The sequence below is a fragment of the Argiope bruennichi genome, chromosome X1 (genome assembly GCF_947563725.1).
Source record: "Argiope bruennichi chromosome X1, qqArgBrue1.1, whole genome shotgun sequence".
Lineage (NCBI taxonomy): Eukaryota > Metazoa > Arthropoda > Arachnida > Araneae > Araneidae > Argiope > Argiope bruennichi.
Genome location: NC_079162.1, coordinates 38,116,315 through 38,141,639, shown reverse-complemented (window position 1 = coordinate 38,141,639; position 25,325 = coordinate 38,116,315). Strand labels below are relative to the sequence as shown.

Below are 25,325 nucleotides of genomic sequence, written 5' to 3'. Positions count from 1 at the left end.
AAATAAAGAAGCACCATGCATCATTAATTTTAAACAACAGTTTTCTCGTGTATTGATAGCAGAAATGTATATGAAATTGTCGTGAATGCTGAATTCTCTCACTTTCAACTTATTCACGATCATATTTCTTACAGCACAGATGAACGAAAAAATAAGGTTTACTACCACAATGAAGAAAATTAATTGAATTTTTGCTATAAACTTATTTTAAGTAGACCTTGAAATAAAAAAGTTGAATTGCTTATTATGTTTTTTCTGTCGGATGCTATGAAAATTAAACTGACAAAATTTGTTGTTGCAGCACTTTTTGACTTTTCTTATACGACGCATTGATTTCTTGGATGAACCCTCTAATTTCCGCCCATTATATGGATGCAACCGTTTTAAATCGATTGAAATGCTTTTAAAATGTCGCAAATTGTTAATTATATCCAGCACCATAATAGCAAAGTAATTCAATGCTATAAAATTAAGAGGTCAACGCATTACTTCGGGTAAATAGATTGGTCAGTCAAATATTTTTAACTTAATAATTTAGATAATATATCATTCTATTGTATGTAGAGAATTCTTAATTCTCGATGAAAATAAAAAACTACGCCTTTAAGATCATCTTGCAATAATGATGGAAACTAGATTTACATTTACTTAACATTATATGCTTATTATTTCCTTCAAAAATGTACATTAGAAGAGAGTTTAAGTATCGTCTCCCCAATGATAACATTATTATGAATATTTTATTATAAAATTAATCAATAAGCATTTAAAAAAACTTTTCTGATTTCATGATATCTTCTCTTTTTTCTTAGGCATAAGTTAAAAGATGAATCTTTAATAGCACTTATTTAAAAGTAAGTAATTAATGCAAGAATGATTGTGAAGGAAACATTAATTTATTTAACACATGCACTTCATTTCAAAATATTTTGAATCTCTATTAATAGCAATCATTTTCTCAAATAATCTACAAATTTTAATGAATAATTAATGTATTATTATGATGTAAATATTCATTCTTTTAATATATTCATATATTCATTATTTCATTCCAAATATTATGAATCTCTATTAAAAGAAATCCGTTCCTCTAAGAATCTTCAAATTTTAATACATAGTATTAAAATAACAGAATTCTCGTTGATTGTTTAAATAAGGAAAACGATAAAAATCCAGGGTACTTCATTCTTGTATGATGAATTTTTATTAAACTTTTTATTTCATAATTTTATTACTAATCTTATTTTAAATTAAATTACTCAGATAATATCGTATTAAATGAAGAAATAATTCTATACAATGAATGAAATATTATTTTCTGCTTCACTAATATTAAAATTCAGATATCACAACAAATACTTTTTAATGAAGAAAATTTTGCTGATTTGATAGGATATTTTCACATAACATGCAATGAGTTGGGTACACTCCACATACTCTTTTGAAATTACAAGGTACGGAAAATTATTTTTCATTCAAGAAATGCTATTTTTCAATAACTGTCTACCTAAACTTTTCAACAAACTTATAATGAATTATTTCATTCAGTACATTTCTTCGAGTTCGAAAAGAAAATCGCATTTTTAGAGGTATCAAAATTTTATTTAAATGTTTTGTTAAATATTTTATGTCTGTTAGAATTATTTTCGGTTAGTTCCACCAAAAGAGATTAGAAATCGCAAAAACGAAATTTTTTGAAAATTCCTCTTAAACAGTAACATTTGTGGAAACTAATTTAAGTTAAATTTATTTAAAATGTATCAAATAAGTGTGGCACCAAAGTTTAGAGAAAGTAATTATCTATAAATTCAAAGTAAATAAGTAAAAAGTAATAAACTATAAATTCAAAGTAAATTTGTAATAAACTAAACATTCGCCTTCTCCATATTATTACAGCTTCAAAATTTAAGATCTCTCATTTCAGACTACAATATTTGTTCGAATTGGATAATCTTTAAATTATGATTAATAAAATGATGAAAAATTCTCAGCCTTTATTTCTACGTAAATTCTGTATTCTGTAGATTCTATTTGTGTATGAGTAAAATAAAAGGAAATGTTGTTGTGATGAAAAACCATATATCGATTTATTTTAAACCTGAAGCTTATTGGATTAAAGATGAATTTACTCCTCGGATCTTATTTTTTCATGACTCCCAGCCAAGAACATTGAAGAAAAATGCATTCCACTAGTAATTATAGTGTTTGAGAAAATGCACATTAATCTATTAACTTTTATATAACTATGGAAAATCTACATCTAATGACAGAGCTCGTACACTTTTTCCGTTTATTGTCGTTTCTCATACATATCGAACATTCTCAGGCCTTTACCCACTAGGTCACTGCAGGAAGATCCTAGTTCGTACACAGTGAAAAAAGTTTAACTATACCATTTTCCCCAGTTCGAAGAGACAAAAAAATTCTAGTACATATACAACAATATATCTATTACCTAGAAATATTGGAACATTTTCAATATCGTAATTAAGCATCAATTAAGAATCCATTTGAAAAAATTAACGCATTTTATTTTGATGCCATACGAATGATAGCCAGTTATTTATCTTTTATTTTAAATGATAAATAATTGGCTTACTTTTAACGATAAAAATATAAATAAGGCTAGCCACAAATTTTGTTTCATTATTCTTTTCTATGACAAAGAGAAACAGCGACTGATTGCTTTCTAATTTAGTTTCCATATATAGTTTGAAAATTCTTAAATTTAAAAAAAGCATCTATATTTAAAATGTGGAAATTTAGCAGAAAAAAATACTATATGTAGTAAAAATTATTATATAAATAATGCAATCGTACGATGTATGATAATAATAATAAAAATAATGAAAGAATATAAATTAAAATATTCTTGAAAATAGTCCTAGTTTCAAGTAAATCTATAAAACATGCTACCTGATATCAGTGTTTGTGAAACGTGTCATAATATTAATCGGATTTTTAAGTACTCTTTCAATTAAGAACACAGAACATTCTAATAATACATGTATTTGTATACATTGTCTTTGTTCATCATTAGGGAATTCTGGTGCTTCAGTAATCTAAATAAGGCTGGATTTTGATAAGTTTAAATCATTTATTTGATCATTTAGCTTCTAAATATATGTCAATAGAAGTCGTCTGTTGAATTATTTCTATCTAAAATTAATAAATAATGATGATCGATGTCTGTGAAAGCAATGAAATTTCGAGATATTTTACAAGCTTCGTCTAATATAATGAAGTCATATTTGACGTCACAGAGTTTGTAAATCATTTATTATCTCAATCTGAAATATATTTCTGCCTGATCTAAATTTAATTCAGAACACTAAAAGTCAGTGTATCTCAGAATTACAATTCTGGATTTTGTAGCAAACATTATCACATTTGTTTTTTCATTGTGCATCTGTGTTTTTTAATTATATTATTGATTTTCTGATGCTTAGTCTTTATTAATCAAATTTTTAACCAAGTTTAGTAAATTATGTATGTTATTTAATTCAACTACGCAAATCATTTTTACACCTTTTTTAGCACTAATGAGCATTTATTTTTTCTCAGACATGGTATTAGACATTTTTACAAAAGAGCAAACGTCTAGATATTACATTTTTATGTAATATTGATACCGAAACTTAAAGAAATGATAAATTTAATAATTTAATGAACTTCAGTAATAAGAATTGATAATTTTCAACAAAGGATAAGATTGCATAAGGTGTTACAGCAATGAAATTGAGAAATGAATCAATGTAAAAAAGTATGCGTCCAATAAAATATGATTGGTAACATTTAATTAATATAAATACGAAAATATAAATCTGAATGTATATTTTATAAACGCTGAATAAAGAGAAATAATATTTAATTTCTGATAAATTATTGATACTTCAAGTACTCAGATTTTAATAAGGAACAAGTTTAAAAATGACGCTCGGTTTCTTTTATAATTAATATTTTATAAATAAATTTTAATCTATATCATTCAACATGTATACTATTAGTTTATAACTTTCTGGCATTTTGATATTTAGCATGTATTTAAATTTCTATTAAATCGCTGTAAAATACTTTTAGCCTTTTAGTAAGTCGTAACATTTAAAGTCTAAACTACAGGTTTGAAATAAACTTTATTCTTGGCTAAGAAATAACTCTTAATTACTCCTAGAGTATTTACATTGCAGCCCAGACTAATAGCATAGTTTCAGTGAAATTTTCAAATAATAGAAAGATTATGCATTATTTTAGCCGTTATATAGACTAAGACAGTTTTCAAAACAATTAACTAGATGCTAATTACATCTCATTTTAACCAGAAAACTTTCAACTTAATGATTAATAAATTAGAAAAATATAAAGACATATTCCATATTTATATGTTTATAGAATATCAATAACAGTTTGAAAAGAATGTAAGTATATAAGCACAAGTTTTCAAGAATATGATAATTTTGGAGCATTTTTCAGAATCGCGTAGGATCTGAATGCTTTAATTTTACATTAATTAGTTTGCTATACAATTTATTCTTTCGCTTGTATTTTGGGATATAATTAATTATTTTAATTATTTTGAATCTTTAAAACATATTTAATTTTGAATATATTATCACAATGAAAATCAAGAATCTTACTTGAAATAAACTTTAACCTATAAAAAATATCATTGAGTTATGAAGTTCAATATTATGACTAATGAAGAAATTTAGCATAAGTTTCCGACTGAGAAAATGATTGCTGCTTTATTTTTTATAGTTTATTGGCTTTGAAATTATTATTCAGGTATTACAATAATACATACAATATTTTTATTGTTTTAGAAAATATTAAAAATGCAAAGGAAGTAAGTACAAAACATTCAAAAATAAATAAAGTTATTATTTCGTAACATTTCGAAATCGAGTAATCCCACAAATTCTGCTCTAGAGACAATTCACTTATAACGTCAATTTGACAATCAATGTAACTACGTGTTGACCAACACTCTAATGTGACTTGATATCACGTTCGTTTTACTCCTTTGAGATGTACAGTGATTAAATTGGCGCGCCTAATTTGACGTATATAGTGAGAATGAATCGATTCTACTTTTTGATACACATTAAACTGAGATTGACTCGCAGATCTCTACGTAATGAAATAATCTTTAGAAATTAATATTTCTCAAGTATTTTGAAAAGCAGCTTATCATTTATTTTACTTTTCTTCTCATGAAAACATTTTCAGCCTTGCTATAACATAACATTGAATATCCTCTTATTTTGAAACAAGTTTAATCCTTTTATGGCAATGAATATTTAGAAAATATACTCTAATCGTAAGGTATTAATATTTAAATTAACAGAACAGCTTATATAACGTAGTTACATATTATTACAGAAAATCTGATTGAGATTACTTTATTGTTATAAGATTACTAAGTAATCTTTTAATCAATAAAGTAATCTCAACAAGATTTTCTACAATAGCATGTAACCACGTTATATAAGCTGATTTGTTGATTTAAATAATTTTAAAAGTATTATTTACATAATCATATAATTTTACCAGTAGACTTTAAATTAATAATTTGAAAATTTTTAAAATCCAATAACATATGTTCTTTTTAACCAAATCGAGTCAATTCGCGTATCAACATGGTTAGCAAATCTAATAAAACATATATAATAACTCATTTTACGTTGTTTTAGACTCTTTAGTAACATCTTTTTTTTTCTTTCTATTTCCTTTCACATGATGGAGAATGGACTTCAAAATTAAATTGGCGCATCTCACTCGACATGTATCACGTGAGCATAACTTTCAATTTCATTTTAATACCAATTTCATTATAGACGCCTCCACATATCGTTAAAAAGTTATTTTATTATTATTTTATTTATCGATTTGATAAATCCTCCAGTTCAATTGTTTTGAACTCTTCAATACGTCATATCTCTTGCTCTCTTTTTTCCTCTTGTGAAGAGATTTCTAGTCTTGCGTGCATCCTAACACTCAAAATCTCGTCGTCGTCCTTGAAATAAACTTGATCCTTTGATGAGAAACAGTGAGTTATAAAAGCTCTCCCCTGCTCCCAGGATATTTACATTACTTCCAAGACTAATGTTATGACTAATGATGTCGTCTCGGTCAAGTTTTCAATAATAACAAGAGTTAGTGGAGAAAGCAAGTCGCAATAAATTGTTCGGCTGCTACACCCAGGTTATTGCTCTCCGTCATTGTGGGAAAAGATTCTTTCATGGATAACAAACTTTTCCGGGACTGAGAATCGACCTCGCAGTAAAAATAATAAATATAATAAAGTTGCCAAGAACGGATATGGTATACAATTATCAATATAAATTATTATATTATTTCATTTAATTTATTTATTTGAGTTAATATAATAAATAAAAAATCTGAAATAGATTATAATTCACATAATAGAAAATTTGATAGAAACAATTTATACAAGAACCTTCATTTGTTGTTACCTAAATGCACTTATTCTATTGTCTCTATTCTGTTGTCTAGCCATATAATTATGTGAATTCATTTAATTTACTTATTTGAGTTAATACAATAAAAATGTGAAATAGATTATAATTCACATAATAGAAAATTTGATGAAACAATATATACAAAAAACTTTATTTGTTATTACCTAAATGCATTTTGCCTAATGATTCTATTCTGTAGGCGACAAGCAACAAGGATAAGAGAAAAAAACATTAAAAACATTTAGTGAGACCAGAATAAATAAATATACGCCATTTAAATGCAACAGATGTGATTATTAAAAGGATTTATTACATATTGATAGAAATGAAATCAAAATAATTTACTCTAAATAACTTCTTTATGATACTAAAGACTTGTGACTTATTTATTCTAATATTAAGCGAAATGAAGACGAATATTTTCATAAATGCAATTTTTTGCCTGTTTCATTTAATTTTAAATAGCTTAGTTATTGATTCGTAAAATTATTTATATTCAAAATGATTCGATTCTAAATTGTAAAAGAAACATTTTTAGCAGAAATGTTTAACTAAACACTGCACCACAATAGTTTTCAATAAAAAATTAACACAAAATTAAGTTTTTAATTATTCCCACAACATTCATTAACTCATTTAACTATTTATGCAACTTCTGATGAAAAAGAATTCTGTAAGATTATGATTAAAAATCGCTAATTATATTCAATTTCACAGCTTTTATGCTTTACTGGTTTATATTTTGAGATCACCTTTCATTTACATAAATAATGTCTTCTAAAAATGTCAAAGGCAACCTTATTCGAAAATATCGTTAATCTTTAAAATCATTCATGTGAATTATTCTTTGAATCATTCGTGTGAAAATATTTTCAATTTAAAAGTTTGTTTACTTATAACAAAATGCAAAATATAAGCTTAAACAATATATCCAATTTAAAATACGTTGATGAATGTATAGTCACGAAATCGCAGAATTCAACAAATATACATCAAATAAGAATTATAATTATATCTAGATATTTCATATCAAGTATAAATATATCTGTGTTTACATAATTCATTTGTTTAATTTATTTGTTCCAGACATAAGGCTCTAAAGATCAAAAGCATAAAGAGTTGCATTTTGAATTCCGCAGTTAAAATATTTTCATTCTTGTGATAATTAATATTATGAATTATATTTTGATACTGATTTTAAACTTTATTTAATTTGAGATATTTTTCATTTATAACCATTGTGTCTTCTTTATTTTTTTATTTTATTTTTTTACTTTTCTAAAATTTTGATAACAAATACAATCTTTGACATGATTGTAAAATTAAATTTGATAAATTATCGTTATTCTCATTTATGAGTAAATTTCTTTTCGTTTATATGAATTCCTTTCAAAAATTAGAATGAATCATGTAAACAGACAAAAAGAGTAGTAATAATCATTATATTCTTTTTAAAAAAATGTATGTAAAAAATATCAATAAAGGAATAGTTGGGTCTTTTACCGTTTCTTCTTTTTCTTTTCTATTTCTCAAATGTTACATCTTTTTAAAAAAAAGTTTAACGTCAAACATATTGTATGAAAAATATTTAACCTTATGTTGTACTAAACTTTACACGAAAAAAAATCTCCCAAGAGGACAAAAATCAAAATTTATGAAAATTTCTTTGAAATCACATTTATTTCCAGGCTCGTAAGTTATTATTCGAAAATAATTATAGCAATAGTTAATTCTTTTTATTCAGTATTTATAAACATGAATACAAAATTCCAACAAAGTTAATTTTTAGAGTTATCATATTTATAGCAACTGAAGTCATGCATAGATCTTAGAATGGAAAAAAAAATCTTCTGACTTAAAATTTTTAAATTTTAATATTTTGGACTCATATATTTGGATTTCATTAGGACTTATTCATTTTAATTTTTTTTTTTCATTCATTTCTTTTACTGTCATAAATGAGTTTGGAAAAACATGGAACTAGATTGGAAAATAGGACTTTAAAATAGGATTCTGGATTTAAAATCTAGAAAATCTATTATACCTAATGAAATTAATTCCGAAAATTGTTGGAAAAATAAAGGATAGAAGGATAACGAATATTTTATTCCAATATTATTTCACATGCGAAATACTTTTGAATATTCATTTTATCATTTTAAGACGCCCCATACCCTGCTCATTTTTTTTTTCAATTTCTGGCCTAACAAAAAATGACCCAGATATAAAATTATTTTACGAAATCGATTAACCATCTTCTTTAAATACCTTTTTGCGTGCTAATATTACTTCTCATCCATATTCCTGTTAAAAATTACAGCCATTTTAATTTCATGCAAAAAAGAATTAACATTCTTTTTATCGTCAAAAGCTAACAATATTAAATAATACCCTATAAGATTATTAAAATGAATACATTAGCAGCCATTAAAAAAGAAAACCCATTTTGTGAAACTTTCATCAGAGTTAGAAAATTATTTTTTTCAAAACTATCTGTTTATATATAATATTGAAAATGTCCAATCGAGTCCTTCTAAAACCATACACAGAAGAAATTTTCAAATTACATTAATTAGAGATTTATTTTTATCTATTTAAAACATACAGAAAAATGCAAAATTTAAATCTAAGTATAAATATAGTGATCACTTATATTTTCCCTTGTATATAAAAAGTTACCTATTGCTAAAATAAGTATTTAATTGTGATTGCTAAATAAACTTTTTCCCTTCAAGTGGCATATTTTTAAAGCAGAATGCATAGAATTTGATCCACATCGTTGACTGCTAGGGTTTAGTGATAAAGTTTCGGCTTTAAAACCTAGAAGTTCTAGGCTTGAAACCCGAGTCCATTAAGAAAGTAGATGTGGGGTTCGTGAGCTCTCTTTTTCATGAAGCACTGAAACTTGGTAAATGCAGACTCGGGTACCATTCTCGTCCTCTAAACACAGTTCAAAATTGCGAAGTGCTTGCCAAAATATCCCTTGGATCGCTTTAGAATAGAAATGAATACAATCAAGCTAAACTGATAGACATTGCACTTGTAGCTTGTTTCCTGCTCTCCTTATGCTATACAAATCATTTTTACAGAAGTGAACGGGTTTCATGTGAAATTACGTATTTTTATTTTCTTCAGTTTCATAAATGCATCATGCATTGTTATATATCATTTTTTTAAACTAATTTAAATTGTATAAATTAAAACTATATATTAAATATAAATTATAATATTAAAAAAATATATTAATTAGAGTAAGATGAATGAATGAGTTGTAATATTGATAAAATAAATATGAATTTAAGATGTATTGGTAGAAATTGTGTGATTTTAAAAGATAGTTTTAAACTTTTTCTTTTAGCATAATCTCAGCTCTAATACATCAACGTCTGACGCCAATATTTAGCTACTGCACTTTTGACTTGGTGGTTACAGGTGATGTGTTAATGAGAAATCCTCGATGCTTCATTCTGTATTTTTGACAGTCTAAAGGTATGTTTTTATTTTTAAAATAATCAATAGAACGCAAAATTTTTAAAGCCCAATCGCAATTAAATTTTTATTAATTGCGAAATAATAAAAAGAATAATTAAATTTTTATAAGTTCATATTTCAATAAATGGATTTTATATATATTATATATATTCAATAGATATATTCATATTGTCACAGTTGCATAAATGAGTCTGTTCAGATAATATATTCATAAATTTAGAGTCCTTTTTATAATTAATTTCAAATATTTGTTGCTCTCGTTATTACGAAATGACATAGCTGGTATTCAACCTTCAAATCACGGTCCAGTAAATACCCAAAATATACTATTAAAATGGAGATTCTAGAAAACTGCTTGTCCCATGTTGTTTATATTTTTATTCTGAATTAACGATAATGGTGTGTTGCAGTAAAATTATATTCAAAATTATTAGAAGATGGACTAAATAATTCCAAGGGGGAGAGAAATCCTAAAGGCTTAGTAGCGCAGTATATATACCATCTCGTATGCAGGGAATAAAATTTTATTTCCGTAGCATCTACTCATACTGAGCAAAAAAAAAAAAATTAATAATGAATCATACACAGTCTAGATCGCTTGAATAGGCGTCATATATAAAATATTCTCCAGGTTAAATAAAAAGAGGAAATCATTATTTTCATTAATAGCTAACTGGATTATGTGGATTTTCAATAAAAATAATGACATTATTTGAACAAAATTCTGCTTATTAAAGATGAAAAGTATTAATTAATTAACAAAATGACTATTCACTTGGATAACCTCATTATTATTTACTTCAATTGAGACTGAAAAAAATAATCTTAAGTGTTTTACATGGCTAATATTTATCTATTTCAATTCGAAAATTCTAATTGATAAGGATTCATGTAAAGTCTTTAGTTTCTAAAATTAATTTTTTTCATGGTATTTGTGTAATTAGAATTAAATCTTGGCAGATGCCATATTGCTTACCATTACAGTAACATCATTAGACAAAAATTTCCATACATTTTTCTATCATATTTAAGTTTCGGAATAGTGGAGACAAATTTAAAACTTGAATATTTTGAAGAGAAACCCCTGTTTACATCATTTGTAATGGTATACTGCTGAAAAACAAAAGTATTTGGACGAAATGAAGCTTGAAGCTTTGATTGCATGTTTTTTAACATATTTAGATAAGTTTGCAATGTTGTTACTCTTTTAAAACTTACTCACCTCCTTAGCTACTCTTTTAAAATCTTAATATCAGGGTGACTATTGAGAGTAGCAAGTACCACAACAAAACCATGATATAAAAAGCGACATTATAGAATTCGTTCTTTTTTCCATATATAATGATAATAATAGGATTCCGTCTGGTCTGTCTATATGAACTTCTTTCGTCAATATAAATTAAGTTTATCTTGTGAAAAATACAAAGTAAATACTCTTTTGCAAAAAGAATTTATTGTCCCTTATGCTGAGACAAAAATGAGATTCTTCGTTTAATCATTTCATAATTATTCATTTGGCTGTTGAAATCAAAGCTTTAATTAAATTTTCTTTCGAATTCATATGGCTGGTAAACACGAATTAGATGTATTCCGAAATATCAACCGATGGTTTCTGTCGTAGCTAAAGCGAACCTTCTTTTGTTACTTTTAACATATCTATGCCCATATTTCAAAAGATTGTTAACTTTATAAATAAGAATTTCTTCTTTTTTTAAATTTCTTTATTCAATAAAACTTTTGATTTTAAAGTGCAAAGTTTCTTCTTAGCTAAAATATGATTTTCGACCTATTTTACAAAATAATTAATAAGATTTAGTTTTAATTTACTCAACATCAGCCACAAACAATTACGTAGAAAATTTCTACATTACAATTCTAAATTTACTTAGTTCAAATTTGAGAAATTATTCATGTTGCGCTATTTCACGAAACTCGGAAATTTGCATGAGAAAATATTTTGTATTTATTTTTTGATTTAATTAAATTAAAAAAGTACCATTACTGTTTCTAAAATATGTTAATATGAAAATTAATCTTTACTAAGCAGGATTTATTGCTGATGAAGATAATTAATTCATCAAGGCTGTTAGTACTTAGTGGTTTAATTACTTCTAATAATGGATGCCTGAAAATTCTTCTTTCTTTTAAACATGCTGAAGACAAACCCAATTTTTAAATCCTTGCGTTTACTTGCAATATCTTCTGTCACTGACAAAAGAAAAATGTTTTTTTTTTTTTGTGATGAATGAGAGAACAATAGAAAACAAAACATTCTTTTTACACTTTCAAATAGCGCTTGGAGCTTAAAAGAATATCTTCAGTTAGATGGATATCATAAGAGCTTTTATGATTGATTACTAAGCCAATATCACAACATTACAGTGGGAAGTCTTTGATCATTGTGATTGCTTTCATGTTATGTGATTGATTGTTTTATTAAAACTCAAATCATTAGATTTTTGCTCCAACAGGTTGAAAATTTCTTTTTGTAGTCAGAGCGTAAGTTAATAGATTAAAAAATGATGGGAGAGTGAGATGTACGTGGTAAAAAAAAGTAATGCACCGAAATATTAATTATCATATATGATGGGGTGGTTGTTAAAGAAATAAAAGCTTTTAATGGGAAGTACAATTAAATTTTTCCTAATGATTAATTTTGCAATTATATACTTTTGTACTTGATTCAGAACATATCTAATTTTTGTTTAATTATTAATTTTGTATTTAGATACTTTTTTTTTATTTATCCGCTTCAATTAATAAAAAATAACTGATTTAGAACATTTATTGATTGCATTATTCTATATTTTGTGAGAAAAAAGATTAATACCGATTCCTTCTATGCATTAATATTTAGAATCATGTTATAAAATGTAAAATGTGCACTTATTTTCCTCAAAACATTTGCAAATCAAAAGTCACATATTTTTTTATCAAAAGACACATATTTTTTTTCTTCTAGAACTGTCAATTGAAGGTAAGCTGTGAAAGAAAATTCAAATTAATACCAATTCAAATATTCAGATTAATACAATTTCCTCCAATGCACAAATACTTAATATTCATGATAAGAAAGTAAAATTATCTCCCTCGAAAATGTTGGTAAATCAAAATCATATATTGTTTGCGATAAGAACTGTAAATGGAAGGCAGACTGTGACTTAAGCGACTTTTCCTCTGCTACTTAAAGAGGTCGCGGAGTAAAATGTCGCCTTCAGAATCAAAAAATCGAAGGATCTATACTCGACTCCATGAAGGATCTGTCTGGGCTGTTAGCGCTGTACATCTGACTTCGAAAGTCTAATGTCCACATGTTGCTGGAGAACAGGGAGGTAGTTTTAATTGCCATCTGACAACAGATGACTAACGATCACAACTATGAAGTGTGTTTTACATATTGTTTTCGTGAAGTTTCAAAATGATAAATTAATAAAACTAAACGAAGCAGGCACACAAATACACAAAAAATTAATGCCAGAAATCACTATTATTTGTTCGTTCATTCTCATCCGCTTTGAAGATTCCTTTTGTTAATTCAGGTAGAAATTCTGGTTGCAATTCTGAAGATGCAACTTTCGAATCTGAACAAGAATAATGTTCTATGGGGTTATAAAATTTGGCAATCAAATTCAAACAAAAATTATATTTTAATAGCAGTTTAAACACAATATAATAAAATGAATATAAATAAGTTTGATATGTATCAATAACATTTTTTTCATGTCTAGTTATAATTTTTTTTTAATTTACGATAATACAACCTTAAAATTTGCAAATTGCTTATGATGTAAAAGCAACGTAAAGATTAAATGGATAAGAATCTTTACTTTTCGATTTTTTTGGATTTTTTTTTATGTTAACCTTGTAAATATCTATAATTTAAAAGAAAAATGCTATACATTATTATATTTTTATTTTGAATTTCCTCATAATATTTGGGAATAAATAAGCAATAAGAAATCTACCTGAATATTTAATTTATATGATAACTTTCATGTAAATTAACTAGAAAGAAATCAGATAGAAATCAAGATTTTTGTACAATATTGCCTTAAAAAATTTTCTACCCCTCGCAGCTTATGTATGGTTGTTGAAAAAAACTTTATCATGAGCAAATTCTATTGACGTTAAATAAAAAATAACAATTTACCTCAAACAGTGGAGGTAGTACTAATAATGTTGCCATGATTACTAATCATTCGACTCATTAACATTATGTCGCATGGATTTCCGAATCATTTTGAAATTTCAAAAAAAATCATTATTTTATTGATTTTCATAAGAAACAATATTACTTTAGTTATGGAAATGGTTTTATGAAATGTAATGCAATAAAAAAAATAGATAAATTGTCTTTATCTATATCTTTATACGCTCGATTCAAGGAAGTTAGATTTGTGGATGAAATTCTATCGATAGCAAGCTATGCTCTGGCTATCATCTGAAACTGGTCTTGCAACATTCATATTAAAAAAATCTAGAAATTGTATGTCGAAACCTCTAAGTGATAGTAAAACACGTCATTTTCAAAATTGTTGAGAAACACTGAGTATTAAATTACCCTTTGCATAATGGAACCTTGATGCCATGATTACCGTCATAGCTGCAAAAGTTTAAAAGTTTGTTCCTGAGTTATGTCATGTCAATAATTATAGTAACGACTCTCAAAATCCCCACTAATGGGAGAAACTTCCTTTAAATGTTGTCTCCTCGCCATCATAATTCATCAAAGCACGAATGAAAAAAAAATGCTATTTTAAGATGGCTACAAATTAATAAATGAATTTTAAAATTTTTATAAGAAATTTGTATATCAACAGGAGTTCATAAAGAAGAAAAGTAGAAATTAAAGCTCTTGTATAATATCATGTCAGTAATTACAATGATGGTACCTCAAAATATCCGCAAATAGAAGCAACTTCAGAGTTTTAATTAAGATACTGTATCATAAAGAGTAAAAAAATACTGAAGCAGTGACGCTCAGTACCTTTGTAACTTAACTGTTTTCGCCTATCATATTTTCGGTGATAAAATCTCTTAAATTCCAGAAATAAAAATAGGGCCGTTGAAGTAATCTCAGATGATAATATATAACTGTTTTTTAATATGTAAACATTATTTCCATAATTTTATTCATCGGAAAATAATTTTACTAAGTGAAACTACGGTATACAATCTTTTTATCATTTTTTTCCCTAAAGAACACACACAAAAAAATTCACCTAATCTTTCAACCTCAAGCTCATGTAATACAAATATTTGAATAGTTTTAAAATCACAATAAAAAGAAGAAAGAAATTAATGTTACAGATATTATTCATTTAAAATTAATCTTATTGCTAATCGCTTCAATCTAATTTGATCTTCTTTGCAATTAATTAATAATTTCAATACGGTAATTGTGTTTGATCTCTCATCTGTGAAAAAACTACTAAAGCATTTAAAATTAAAAATTGTGCAGAATATTACCCATTATTTCACTTTTTGTATTTATCTTCTAGTTGAAAAGCCTGTCAAATAGAATTATCTTTTCATTCGAATTCCATTTTTTCCCTTCACTCTGAAGCTGGACAAAAAAAATTAAAGAAAATATAGTTTCGCGTTTACATAAAAAATAATGCAGTGATGTGACGCTTTTCAGAAAACATACTGATGCAAAAATTATCTCACTTTTATAGAGCTGCGTTGTTATTAAAAAAAACTCATAAATATGATAAAAAATTGTCACAAAACGTTTTTATATTTTAAATAAAAAGTTTTTTGCGACATTTTTTTAATTGTTTAAAACATTCGAGATATATCCATTAAAATTATTCCTTTAGGAAAAATGTTCTTTTTGTTTTGTTTTTCCTTTCCTTGCCTTTTTTTATATATATACTGTACATAAATGTATAAAACAAAATAACAGATAAAAAAATTAAAAAATTGATTTATGATGAAAAAAATACAAATAATTCAAACGAAACGAGAAGGATAATAAGCTTATTTCCGTTCCTATATCTAAAGGAAAAAGCAAAATTATAATATTGAATATATAAAAAGCGAAAAATAAAAATAATCGAAAATTAAACATATTAAATATGGCATGTGCACATCTGTAGAGGAAGTGCCTTTTTATACTAAAACTAGAATGAAGCTGCAAAACCATTTTTGAACAAAACAGAGAAACATTAAAAAATAGCTTTATGCATTGATTTGTATTTTTAATTACATAGATTTTAAGGAAAACTTGTTAAGACACTAGTTGCACCTTTTCCCCAAATAAATGAGGTGTTTTTTTGTTATAAAAAAATAAAAGTAGTGTAATTTGTTCTTAATTATCTTCGGTAAAATATTCTAAAATGAATAAGAGACTACCCATTAAGCTATTGCATACAGATGTTGCAAAATGATAATATATATTTAATTTCAAAAACTGATTTTATTTCGCATTTTTCAATCAGCGGCTTAAGATTGATGATGTATTTGAATTGCTGGCTTCATAAATTATTATTGATTCATAATTTTAACCTGTATATTTTATAAAATTATTATTTTTCTTATTAAGATGTTTTTATTTTTTAAAATCCAAACAAATATTAATATTAATCAGAGTAAAATTTATCTCATCACTGTACGATTTTTTCTTTTTATTTTTAAGCAGAAGTGTATGTTAACTTGTATAAATAAGTGCAAAAAACTGCAAGAAAAATTTAATTTTGAGCATAACTTTATTTAAATTAATTTTAAAATAATATTGTTTAGTTAAAATATTTTTGCTTAGATATATTTCTCCTTCAGGTCAAATATAACATATGTAATACATTTTATTTAGCATTTATAAATTCATATAATATTAATTGAAGAATCACAAAATAATAGTTAATTGTTATGAATTACTGTTCAGCTGAATGCTAGTAGTACATCTCGACAAGCGAGTTAAATTTATCTCTGAGATCCTGGGAATGACAGCGTTAAAAGTACCGAATTAAAATACAAAAGTAGAGAACAAATTAATTGAATCAAGATGATATTACCTTCAGTTAACTATTATTGAGTGTTCTTCCATTTAATTTCCTTGATATTAAATTTCTGCAATAAGAAAATTTTTTTAATGTTTTTGATGACAAAAATGACACAGTTTTACATCTTTAAATGCTATTTTTCAAATTCTAAATTTTGTAAAATCTTCTGACAGAAATATTCTTAAATTAAAGTCTAATACATAGTTTTGTTCCAATTTGTATGATTGTTTTCTTTTATGTTTCGAAGGTGCTGAATTACAAAATAAGCAATCTATTCATTTAAAAAGGTTTTACAGCTGTTTTAATACTTCATTATATAGAGGGTGAATTGAAAATACCATGTTTATTATCAGTTGAACTCCGACATTTAAAGTTTGGGTAGAATTACAGCTTATTTCTAAGCTTAGGAACTAACTAGATTTCCAAATAGAATGGTTTTCCTTTATGCTTCTCTTTTCGGCCTACGCTCACCCCCCCCCCCAAAAAAAGAAGACCCATTTCTTATCTTTCTAAAAAAATTTTTGACTTTTAATTGACGTGTTTTTGCTCCACAGTTCTTATTTTTTCTATTTTATGAATCAAAAATATAAGTATTTTATGTCAATTTTTTCCAATGCTTTAATTGGAAATTGAGAAGAAAAAAAAACACCCTCATTATTGCGAAAATGTATATATAAAATATTTTCTTTCCATTAACAAGAAGGATTGACAGATTATAAACACTTTTTTTGCAGAAATATGAGATTGTTGCTTATGTACACAACTAAAAATCAAATTCTTAATTTTTAGCAGGATAGTTTTTCAAGCAAAATTTTAAAAAAAAATGTCTTTAATTTAATCTTGAGATATAACAATTTAACATTCTTTAATCATTTATGCTTTTTGAGATATAACGATTTAACATTCTTTAATCATTTATGCTTTTTGAGATATAACGATTTAACATTCTTTAATCATTTGTGCTTTTTGAGATATAACGATTTAACAATCTAAGAAACATTTATGCTTTTAATACATTCTTCAAATTGTAAACTATTTTCAAAACATAAAAATTGCATGTGCATTTATTCTTTTTTCATTTTTTTTTAATACGCCTACCTTTCTTTTATAGCCTGTTTTGAAAGATGATATCCATCTACTTTTCGCTGCTATTAATTAATTGATTTGGCATATTCTTTTTAAAGTAAACTTTTAATTTTAGATGAACGATATAGAATGCCACTTTTTCTGACAACTAATTAGATCATTTTTACGGGTTTCTTTTTGTTGTTGTTGTTTTTTGCTCTTAGTATGGCTGGATATGCATTCTGTACCATTAACCAACATTTCAAAGAAGGAAAACGCCTACAGGTTTCTGTTAACATCTATTTCTCTCTGTATAAAATAAATTAAAGACAACTTCAAAAAAAAATCATTATTTTCAAAAGTTTGTGTAAATTAACTAATTGATAAATACCCGCTTTAGACGCAATATAATATTCAATATTTTTTAATAGTGGTAAATCGTTTTATTGCTGATATGTTAATATTGTTTTCTAAAGCTTATGTGATATACATGCAATATTATATATTTAGTATTCGGATAGTTCTTGGTGAGCCACATATTTTTGTGGAAGTTGTTTTAAATGAGGTCATAAAATGCATTTACGAAAAGAAAGCAGAAAATATAAATGATAAAAACTTATTCTAACATATATATACAAGAGCAAATAATTTTAACCTATGAAAGGGCAAGTACTCTTTTCTTGTGTTTTTTTTTTTTTTTTACTTTTATTTATTTTATAAAACAGTCGAAATAATTTGATTTAATATTAAAAAAATTGGTATACAAAATAAAATAAGGGAAAATGTTAAATTTTAAAAGTAACTGCTGCCTTTAAATCTTGCATATTATGAAATTATTGCTATAAAAATCTTAATTAAGAAAGTTTTAAGTTATTTTTGTAATTTTTATTATAAAAAGTTTTCTTTCTGAAGCAAACTAATCTTGAAATCACTGTTTTTCAAAGTAAATTTTTCTAATATATGTGTTATTAATACCAATAATTCAATGCACCACTTTTCCATTGAAAACTTCTCTCTTTATTTCAAGTTGGAAAGAAAAATTATGCAAACCCATAAATTTTCTTTTAACATTGCAAGCAGAAAAATAATTCATTTAAACTAATGATTTCAGATAGATGATATTAAAGCTTCATCATCATTTCTCATTAAATACTGCTCATTGGTGTGACAACCTCAATAAAATATTATTTAATTAGAAGGTATATCTCATTTCACTTTTTTGTAAAAATAACTAGATTCATTTTCTTATATGAAATCGAAAAAAAAAACTACTTTTTCTAGAAGAGTATTTCTTTTCGTTATTACTAAATTAATTAGGAAATTCTCTTTCTGTAAATATTCCAGAAAGATTCTCTTATTGAATCCGAAATAAAATCAATTGAATCAGAAATGTTTCTTTTATAGAGAGCAGAATTAAAATTTAAGTTGTTTGAATATTTTAAAAATAAAACAATTATCTGCATTTTAATAATACAAGGTACTATAAAATAATGTGAATTCCTATTAATCTAATAAAATCTCTATTAATTCCAATAAAATACTACTCGTATAGAGCGATTAGAAGTCCCGCATTACGCGTAAGATAAATTTAACATTTTCACATCTTCTTTATTTCTTTCTTTTTCAAAAAGTAAAAGCACTAGCCTCTTATATAGAGAGACCAGTGCTATTTGTGACGGAAACTCCAAATGCTTTATTGCATGTTAGTCAATAGCAAAACAATCGATTAAACGACAGTTAAACACAGCCGAGGCATACACAAAGACACCATCTGCAGAAATCAACAACGTACCAGCAGAAAGCAATCACTAATTAAATATCAACATACCATGAAATTTTCAGCTCAAAAGAAGTATTTTACTCCTCGATTAAGACTCCACAGACAGAATTCATTCGACTGTCTGGTATTAGCTCTCTCGTGTGTTTTTATAGTCTTCAAAAGAGCATCGAATTCCCTGGAGAGATATCGAATCATGTCTCCAAATAGATATACTGCCTAATTTTTTTTTAATGGGAACCTTCATTTTTGTCATCAAGGCTGGGGCTCATTGGGATGTCTTCCATTAAAATATTTGTAAAACTCTCTTCCTTACTATGGTGGGTGCACTTCAAGTTCAAGAATCGCTTACTCTGATTACGTACTATAAAAACTTTATGAATAAGTCTTTGACTCATGGACATGGCAGGATATGATAAAACCAAGTCAGATTAGAAACACAATGAATTTAATAAAGAAATATCAAATAATTAATAATCTCATTATTGTTAGCTTTAAATTTCTTAAAATATTTTTATTAATATTGCTACGAAAATAACCGATGAGTGCATGGTGAATTTAGTCTAAGAAGGATATTGAAAAATTTCTCTTATAATACAAAAAAAACACTCGAAACACAGTAAGCGAAAGCGCTATAAAGATGTGCACAAAGATAAGCACTTATAGAAATTATAGAAATTCACTATTAAATTAACAACATTATCAAAAGCTTTCGGCGTTCTCTTCCAATAGGGCTCCAGAGGGTGATTGATACATTCGCTTGAGCTCTTCTGATTTATACAGCTATCTGGCGGAATATTATGTTACATGGAATTTTCCAGAAGAATCTCAGGCTCTTGATTCCCAATAGAGCTCGGGCCATAAGTCTTGCATTTTCCAAAACCTTCATTTTTTACCAAAGGTCACAAATTTTCCCCTAAGGTTCCAGATTGTTCTCAGTCTGTTGCCAAAGTCTGGAGTCATTGATTTGGTATGCATTAAGAATCTCTCTTTCCAACTCTAAGAATAACGTCATAGAAAACGGTGTTACAGATTTATCGGGTCAAACGTCACCTTCGTGGATGAGATGTTTAATTTTGAAAAGGGGGTGCCGTCTCTATAGCATCCTTTAAAAATGGTTCAAATTAATTGGCCGGTCCAAGAATGAATCATCTAATAACAAAAATGTAACTTCAAAAAAACTGAATGTTGGTTTTATTACACTAAATCCATTTTAATCGGTTAGCTGCCGCAATTTTTTATTCCTTTTTGCATAGTAATTAATAATTAAGAAATATACTTACTACCTTTAATTTTAGGTAAGATTTTGACATCTACTACTGCTCTAGTGGCTCCAGACATAACATAGGGAAGCCGATGAATATCAATCGGATGATGAGGGTTACGTATTCTATCCTCTCACTATATTCTTAACCATTATACTGATAAACCATTGTGTGCTTTAGCAAGAAATTTACAGTTGGGTCAGAGAGCTGCTGAAAGTTTTCCTCTAAGCCAAAGAGAGCAAAAATGAGGCCCATTCTCTCCTGAAATCTTGCAGGAAGAGACCCTCCCACACAGATTGAAGAAAACTCAAAACTCTGCCTAAGATATTACCTGGGTATTAAAGATAGCTTGACCAATAGAAGATGTGCCATTTGTCCTTTATAACAAGTTCCTGTCTTATGGATATGACTAAATTTGCTTAGATAGAAATTAGAATGACCTCTAGTTTAATAAGGGAATAATGCATAATTAATTAATTTCTTAGGTCACTTAAATCGAAAAATTTTAATTTCAAAACCTTAAAATATTTTTTTAATTTATTTTCTGAATTCACTTACATTTATTAATATTTATTTATGCGACTTCTGTTTCTAATAAAAACATTGCTCAATGTAAAATTAGCATATCAGCCCAAATTTTGTGAATGTTCGGAATGACTATATTGGGAAAAAAACGTACATGGCACTAAATTTAATATTGCTGTTAAAACTCTAAAAAATATTAGCAAAAAGTTTACAAAGTTCGAAAATTTTATGCATGGCAATAAAAACTAACTCATAAAAAGTTAGTCTTCGGTAGCACCAAAACGTTCCATTCACAGGTTTATTTAACAACGCACAAGGGACAAGAAGAAAAAAATGTTTAAAGAAATGCTTGGTTTAAAAAAAAAAAGTCTTCCTGTACAAATTTGTTTTAGTATTAAAGAAAATTTTATCTTCGTAAAAGAAAACATGTATAGGATCTAAAATTATTTATGTTGCATTTAGTTTATGCAAACTTATATAAAATGCAATTGAAACTTAGCTTCAAATATTTTTAACCAAACTTTGAGGTACTATACGAAAGTTTTCTGGAAGTTGTAAGTGGCAACAAAATTCAGTGAGAAATTCCCATTAAAGTTCTTCAAGTCCATTTATTTAATATTATTTTAATATCATCATTTCAATAACGCATATTTAGAGCTACTTCATTCATTAAACTGAAATATAATTAACAAATCGCAAAGAATTCTCCTTGTTTCAACAAATTAGCTGTAAATAATGGAAATCTATTAATTACTTAAGTTTATAGTTTTTATAAACTTAGGTAATTAATCCATCTAATGCATAATGAAAAGCTGATTTTTGAAAAAAAAAATGAAATATAAGAATCATAAATAAGTAGAAAAGGAACTTCTTTCTTTAGTGTAGAATCAATAAGTACCAGAAATCTATTGATTTTGAAATACATAGTACTTTTCGTTTCTTTTTTTTTTCTCTGTGTGTATGTCTAAAATCTAATGTGTGCTGAAATGACCATTTCCTTCGAAATTTTTGAAGTCAGCATATTTACTTTGACAGTAAACTTGCTAAAACCCTCAGGAGATCTCCCTTTTCCTTTTTAACACGTACAACGCTGGCATTTTCTTTGTTATTCACTCCATTTCCTTTCTTCTAAGGCCCTGTTCCGCCCCATTTCCTGAACATACTTTTTCTTTCCTTCTTCCCACTAAATGACTCACGGTAAGAAATAAAAAGGTGGGGTTTTTTTCTGTGTGCATCGGTATTGTGTGCGTAAAGAAAAGTTTACCTTACAAAAGCTTGCAAGTGTTGATGCATCACGTGGCAGAGGAAGCAGGTTTGATTGACAGGAAGCGGACGTGTTTGCCGTGGGATTAGAAAACAAACTCTTCAGAGATATTTCTTTGATTAATCATTTGTTTTGCGAAAGACGCAAGAGATGTTCAACAAGTGCAGCTGATTCTGACATTTGATAATAAAAGTTTTGTCTCAGAAAAGTACAAACAATCTTTTTGAAATCGTTTATTTGCTAATCATGTCATTAAATGATTTATGTCAATCTTATAAGTATAAAGAAAAGTTTGCAATCATGTTGTTATAAATATAAAGAAAAGTTGAGTTTGTCACTTAGACGTAAGGAATTTTAAGAGGAAAAAGAATTGAGGAATTGTATTAAATAATATTGAAATTGGAGATTCGGTTATAAAAATATTATTTTTGAAGAACTACAAATATACCGTTTGAAAATACTTCTTTATTAATTGATTGTCTTTCGTAAACACATTTTGTGCCTATTCTAAGTCTATTGAGAGAGACTTTGCATCTTCCCTGATAACTAAGATGTTAAATATTATCACGCAAGATTAATTTTTAAAGTTTTCTTAATGCTGCCAAATTTGTTGACATGCAAATTTTTTTTCTGAATGTCGTCAATTTTTTATAAATAACTTTTAAATAATTATCGACAATAGATGGTTGTTTCAATGAAATTCAACCCGTTTTGTTTGAAATTGTTTTCACATTAAATTTTTTATCGCGTGATTTTCTTACATTATCGAAAACTGGAGAAAAGAATTTGTTTTGTATCTGCTCAGTTTTTGTAAGGAATCTGAACATGAAATGGAACTGAGTTATCGCCTTCTGGACCGGAGTTATAAGTTTGAAACACGATTCCTCTTGAAAATCGCCGAGCAATAAAACAACAGGAAAAAAAGCTGTTCCATATCTTTAATAGTTACAGCTGTGACACCCAAATATTATATGTGGTATAGGTTTAGTTTTGTGCATACGACATTTGATATAACATCGACGATATACGAGGCTAGCGAACGTGAAATCTACCGTTCAGTGAGCAAATATCTTCACTTAGGAATGATATGGAAGTCTGAAGACATCTTTTCTTTCTTGGACATCATTTTCATCAAATAATCACAGATCAAAAATCCGCCTCTAAATAACCCAGGTGTAGATTAAAAAGTATGATGACGTTACAGAAATGAATTCTACATTGTATCATCTCCTTGACCTTTGGTTCTTGGATTCATTTAGCCTGCTAATTAGATGACATTCAGTATTTAGTCATTTCAGTCCATATAATAGCGTAAAAGGCATCTGAAAAAGATAAGTTTATCTGTTATTTTAAATGCTTCAATTATTTTCTTGACTAAATATAGATTTAAATATCAAAAAATCTGTGATTCAATGTGAAACGACTTAGTACTTACTTCCCTATTCCTTGGTGTCAGCATTGTAAAATAGAATTATATTTCTGGACAAAAAAAATTTAAATTATTCTTACTTTTATCCTTATTATTTTAAATAGAAATATACTTTTCATAATGCAATTTGTCACTGCTTTATCTCGTGAATTCCACTTTTCGAAAAAATAATTATTCACCTTGTTTGGTTTCATTTCTTGTAATGATAATAAAAGATCTTATTTTTTTAATTTGATATTTTTTCAAGCTATAACGTGTAAAAACTTCTAGAATTCATTTTTTTATTATTTTTTTTTATTTTTTACATTCATTTTTAAGAACAGTAGAGGGGTTTTTTTTTCCTTATTATTTATCTCCAGGTTTTCTTCAAAAGGCAAAAATCAGTTGAAGTATTTTTTTTTTTCTTTCATATTCGTTACTCGGAAAAATTAATTATTCTCTTCCTTTTTTTTATATGTTCTTTTGATTTTAAAGACGAAAAAAGAAAGAAAGAAAGAATTTAATTAGTTTAATTATGTTGCGTGAAGTACATTTTTGAAATTTAATATGATAAATTGTTTCACGTCCTAAATAAATAAGCATATATTTTTCAATAAGGCAGTCGATTTATTTGTTTGATAATGAATAATTGAAAAGTATAATTGGAAGAAAGTTTTTCTTAGAGATTTTCAAAATTAAATTACAGAAAGGTACATGAAGGCATTCAATAGTTGAAAAGATCCTTCACTCAATGTATAATTTGTTTTTGGAATTTCGTGAAAGAATTAATGCATGTAACAGAATGAGAATATTCACTTCATTAAGATTCCTAGTTAAAAAATGTTACGACCTAAAAAATTTTAAATTTGTAATTACTACACATATTAAGAATCTAAGAAATATTATTATAGCTTCGAAATTTATTGATTCAAGTTAGAAAAAAATATATCAAAATCTTGATTCTAAACATGATAACGCTCAAACCAGAGGCTATGTAGTGAATTCACTTTATGTCATAATCATGTGAGAAATGTAATTCTTCGTGA

General features: G+C 26.5%; 1 long non-coding RNA gene across 1 annotated transcript in view; it reads left to right on the top strand.

Annotated features, from left to right (window-relative positions):
* The window catches only part of LOC129959450 (uncharacterized), a 314,177-nt gene that overhangs the window by 261,611 nt on the left and 27,241 nt on the right, over nucleotides 1-25,325 (top strand). The window contains exon 3 of the long non-coding RNA XR_008783432.1: nucleotides 9,838-9,968. This is a non-coding gene — a long non-coding RNA (uncharacterized LOC129959450). The remainder of the gene's footprint in view (nucleotides 1-9,837; nucleotides 9,969-25,325) is intronic.